We start from the raw sequence: 5,933 nt of genomic DNA, 5'->3' as shown, positions 1-5,933 counted from the left end.
TAGAATAAACTCTGGGAGGGTAAGCCAGAGAAGAGTTTCCTCATGAATTTCCAAGCAGAAATACAGAGTTCCTATAAATACCCCACCCACTCACACAGTTTTCTCAATATTAACAATTTGCATTAGAGTGATAACTTTGTTACAATTGATCAAACAATATTATTATAATTATATTATTAATTATGGTCCATCATTTATATTAGATTTCACTGTTGTGTTGTGCAGGCCTGTGTTTTTTAAATTTTACTTCTACTACATATATAAACCCTAAAATTTCTCCTCTTAACCCATTCAAATATCATATTCAATGGTGTGAATTACATTCACAATTTGTGTTACCATCAACACCATCCATTACCAACACTTTTCCATTAGCATAAAGAGAAATGCTTTTCAAATTAACATTAATTCCCTATTCCTGAGACTTCTGGGAAGATAGCCTAATAGAGTAGCTTGAGTTTAGCCCTCTTCCGCGGAAAAATTAGAGAAGGGACAAAAGGGTGACTGAGGCAGCGATTCAGCAGTGAGGCTGACCTGGGAGAGCCTTCTGCACCACATAGGGCAAGACTGGTTGAAGAGGCCGAGGAACTGAGAGACAGAAAGCTGAAGCCTGGCGCAGAGGCATGGAGCCCACAGGAGTGCATGGATGGGAGCTGGGGACGAGGAGGCAAGCCCTGCCACATTCCTTGGACATGCTACCCTCACCAGCGTAACCCCATGACCAGCAACTCACCCCACACCCCATGCACCTGAACCCTGTCACGTGTTCCCATTCCCTGCACTCCCGGCACCCGCAGCCCATCAGCCCCCAGTGCACTTAATGCCCCACATGCCCATCCCAAGTGCAGCCCAACCCACCTCTTCTGCACCCCTCCCGAGCACTACCTCCTCCTCCCTGTTCCCTGCAGGCTGTTGCCAAGGCATAAAGGTTGCAGGCACTAATATCCATACCCAAGCCACCTATGTTCCCCTGCCTGTAGTGTCGCACAGCCTCACCCTTCTCCCCCCACCCAAGCTCTGCGTATGAGTTTATGGCTCTCCTAGGCCCACGCATGTACACGGGCCCCCAATCACGTCATTCAGCTCTGGGAACTGTGCTTTACAGCCATCCTAGAACCACACATGCTATGGCCCTCAGCCTCACTTCTCATCTCTGAGGAAGTGCTGACCTATTCAGCCAGGTCACATCTGCCCCCAATTCATGATGCCATAATGCTGACCTGCTGCCACAGTTCTATGCATGCACACAAAGGGCCCTGTGCCTTAGACCAGCACACATCAAGGTTATGCCCCCCAGATCGGTGCACCTGCACAGCTATATCCTCCCTGGCTGCTGGGAACCCATGTTCATAAGCATCAGCATAACATCCCCAACCTGCACCTATACCTGCCCTGAAACAAATCACCCCATACCCTGCTCCCTGCTGTACATCCATGCAGAAAACACAAGGCCTTAGACTACTGAATGAAATCAACTCCCAAAGTAAATCAGTCAAGATATTTACATTCCATGAAGACAACAGAAGATCACTAAGCATATCACAATGAAGAAAGATATAGCTCTCCCTAATGAACAAATTAAAACACCAGAGGAGGCACAGACATTGGAACAACTAATCGAAGCTGTTCATACAATTCTACTTAATAAAATAAGTGTGATAACAAATGGCATAAAGGAGATCAAGAAGACAGTAGAAGAGCATAAAGAGGAATTTGAAAGAATAAATAGAAAAATAATGGCTATCACTGAGATTAAAGACTCTGTTGACCAAACAAAAAACATACTAAAGGCACACAACACCAGATTTGAAGAGACAGACGAAAGAATAAGTGGTATAAGAGACAGGATAACTGACTTTGAAGACCCAAAATAGCAAATGGCAAAAAAGATGGAAAATTTTGAATTGGATCTCAGGGAAAGGAGTAAAGGGCTAGGAAGAGTAGGTGAGGTTATAATAGGGGAAAACGTTCCAACCCTCATAAAAGACGTAAATATACAAGTCAAAGAAACCCAACAAACTCCAGACAGAATAAATCCAAACAGGCCTTCCCCAAGACACATACTAATCAGTCTGTCAAAATTTGAAGAGAAGCAGAAAATCCTGAAAGCAGCAAGGGAAAAACAATCTACTACATACAAGGGAACCAAATAAGACTGAGTTCAGACTTTTCAACTAGCACCCTGGAGGCGAGAAGGCAGTGGTATGATTTATTCAAGATCCTGAAAGAAAAAGACTTCCAGCCAAGAATTCTGGACCCAGCCAAATTTTCCTTCAAAATTGAGGGAGAGATTAAAGTTTTCACAGACAAAGAAGACCTGAAAGAATTTGCAACAAGAGAATGGCCTTACAAGAAATACGAAAATGAGTTCTGCCAGTTGAGAATAAAAGGACAGGAGAGGGAGGTCTGGAGGACAGCACAGAATTGAAGAGTGTCCCTAAAAATAATTTAGAGAATACAAAGAGAAAGAGGGAAAAGAATATATAGATCTGACAAAGAAAAGAAAAAGACTAGGTGGAGGATTCAAGAAATCACCTTTTCAGTAATAACTAAGAATGTTAACAGACTAAACTTACCAATGAAAAGACACGGATTGGCAGATGGATTAAGAAATATAATTCAGCTATATGCTATTTACAAGAGATTCATCTTAGACACAAGGATACAAATAGATTGAAAGTGAAAGGATGTAAAAAGATTTTCCACACAAGTTGTAGCAGGAGTAGCTATACTGATACCAGACAAAATAGACTTCAAATATAAAGACATCATAAGAGACAAAGAAGGATATACTATATACTATATTAATACTATATACTAATTAAAGGGTCAATTCAACATTCATAAATGTTTATGCTTCCAATCAAGGAACTCCAAAGTACTGACATTGGCAAAACTGAAGGTAGCAATGGATGTTTCAACAATAATAGTAGGAGATGTCAGTACACCACTCTCCTCTATAGATAGAACAACCAGACAGAACAACAACAAGGAGATAGAGTAAATACCTTGATAAATGAATTAGACCTAACAGACATACATAGGTTCATTGCACCCCAAAGCACAGGATATACATTCCTCTCTAGTGCTTGTAGAACATTCTCCAGGGCAAATTTTTATAAATTTATGAACATTGAAATTATTCAAATCATTTTCTCTGATAACAACGGGATGAAGCTGGATCTCAATGACCATCAAAGAATGAGAATATTCGCAAATATATGGAGATTAAATAGCACACTCTTGAACAGCCAGTGGGTCAAAGAAGAAATTGCTAGAGAAACCAGTAGCTATCTGGAGATGAATGAAAATGAGAATACAACATATCAGAACTTAAAAATGTGGCAAAGGCTGTGTTGAGAGGGAAATTTATTGCCCTAAATGCCTATGTTAAAAAAACAAGAAAAAACAAGCAAACAAACAAACTAACAAACAAAAAAAAACGAGAAAGAGCAAAAATTGAAGACTTAACAGCACACCTGGAGGAACTTGAGAAAAACAGCAAACTAACCCCAAAGCAATTAGAAGAAGAGAAATAACAAAGATTAAAGTAGAGATAAATGAATGGGAGAACAAACTAACAATAGAAAGAATCAATAAAACCAAAAGTTGGTCCATCGAGAAAATCAATAATTGATGAGCTACTAGCAAGACTGACAAAGAAAAAAAGAGAGAGAACGCAAATAAACAAAATCAGAAATGAGAAGGGGTGTGTTACCACAGACCCTGAAGAAATAAATCATAAGAGGATACTATGAACAACTATATGCCAACAAACTAGACAACTTAGATGAAATGGACAAATTCCCGGAGACACACAAACAAGCTACACCGACTCAGGAAGAAATAGATCTCAACAAACCAATCACAAGTAAAGAGGTTCAGTCATCAAAAATCTTCCTATGAAGAAAAGCCCAGGGTCAAATGGCTTCACAGGGGAATTTTATCAAACTTAATACCAATCCTGCTCAAACTTTCATAAAAAATTGAGGAAAAAGAAACTATACCTAACTGATTTTATGACGCTAATATTAATACCAAAGCTGGGTAAAGATGCTATAACAAAGGAAACTTCAGACCAATCTCCCTAATGAACATAGATGCAAAAATTCTCAATAAAATACTAGCAAAGCAAATCCAACAACACATTAAAAGAATTATACACCATAACCAAGTGGGGGTTACACACAAATGCAAGGAATGTTCAACAGAAAAAATCAATTAATGTAATATCGCACATTAACAAATTGAAAGGGAAAAATCACATGATCATCTCAATTGATGCTGAAAAAGCATTCTTCAAAATTCAGCATCCTTTTCCAATAAAAACACTCCAGAAGATAGGAATCAAAGGTAACTCCCTCAATATGATAAAGGGAATATATGAAAAAACAGATAGCCAACATCATACTCAATGGAGAGAGACTGAAAGCTTTCCTCCTAAGATCAGGAACAAGACAAGGATGCCCACTGTCACCACTATTATTCAACATTGTGCTAGAAGTTCTAGCTAGAGCAATCAAGCAGGAAAAATAAATATAAGGCATCCAAATTGGAAAGGAAGAAGGAAAATATTCATTACTTACAGATGATATGATACTATACTTGGAAGATCCTGAGAAATCTACAGCAAAGTTACCTGAGCTAATAAACAAATTCAACAAGGTGGTGGGTTATAAAATTAATGTGCAAAAATCAGTAACATTTCTATACACAAGTGATGACCTAGCTGAGGAGTCAGTTAAGGAAAAAATTCCATTCAAAATAGCAACTAAAAGAATCAAGTACTTAAGAATGAACTTAACTAGGGACATAAAGGACTTGTACACAGAAAATTACATAATTTTGTTAAAAGAAATCAAAGGAGATCTAAATAGGTAGAAAGACATTCCCTGCTCATGGATAAGAAGGCTAAATATAGTTAAGATGCCATTTCTCCACAAATTGTTGTACAGATTCAGCACAGTACCAATCAAAATTCCAACAACCTACCTTGGAGATTTGGAAAAACTAATTACCAAATACATCTGGAAGGAAAAGAGACCCCAAATAGGTAAAAACATCCTAGAAAAGAAGAATGAAGTGGGAGGATTAAGACTTTAAAACCTATTATAAAGGCACAGTGTTCAAAACAGCATGGTACTGGCACAAAGATAGAAGCATTGACTACTGGAATCGAATCAAGAGGGTAGAAATAGACCACCAAATCTATGGTCAACCGGTTTTTGGCAAGGTCCCTAAATCCTCTGAATGGGGACAAAAGTCTTTTCAATAATTGGGCATGGAAGAACTGGATATCAATAGCCAAAAGAATGAAAGAGGACACCCTAAACAAAAATTAACTCAAAGTGGATCAAACACCTAAATATAAGAACTAGTACCATAAAGCTTCTAGGATAAAATGTAGGGAAACATCTTCAAGGTCTAGTAATAGGAGAGCACTTCCTAAACTTTACACCCAAAGCACAAGCAACAAAAGAAGAAATACATAAATGAGAACTCCTCAAAATCAACTACTTTTGCACCTCAAAAGACTTTGTCAAAACAGTGAAAAGGCAGCCAGCTCAATAGGAGAAAATATTTGGAAATCACATATCAGACAAAGGTTTGATTTCCTGTATATAGGGAGAAATCATACAACTCAACAATGAAAGAACAAGCAAACCCATTATAAAATGGTCTAAAGATAAGAATAGGCATTTTTTTATGAAGAGCGAATACAGATGGCTCAAAAGCACATGAAGAGATACTCATTTTCTTTGGCTGCAAGGGAAATGCAGATTAAGACTACAATGAGATAGCACTTCACACTTATAAGAATGGCTGCTACTAAACAAACAGAATAATGTTGGAGAAGATTTGGAGAAACTGGGACATTTATGCACTGCTGGTGGGAATGTATAATGGTGCAGCCACTATGGAAGACTGGTGTT

Source organism: Tamandua tetradactyla, chromosome 1, assembly GCF_023851605.1.
Source record: "Tamandua tetradactyla isolate mTamTet1 chromosome 1, mTamTet1.pri, whole genome shotgun sequence".
Taxonomy (NCBI): Eukaryota; Metazoa; Chordata; class Mammalia; order Pilosa; family Myrmecophagidae; genus Tamandua; species Tamandua tetradactyla.
This window is presented reverse-complemented; position numbering follows the sequence as displayed.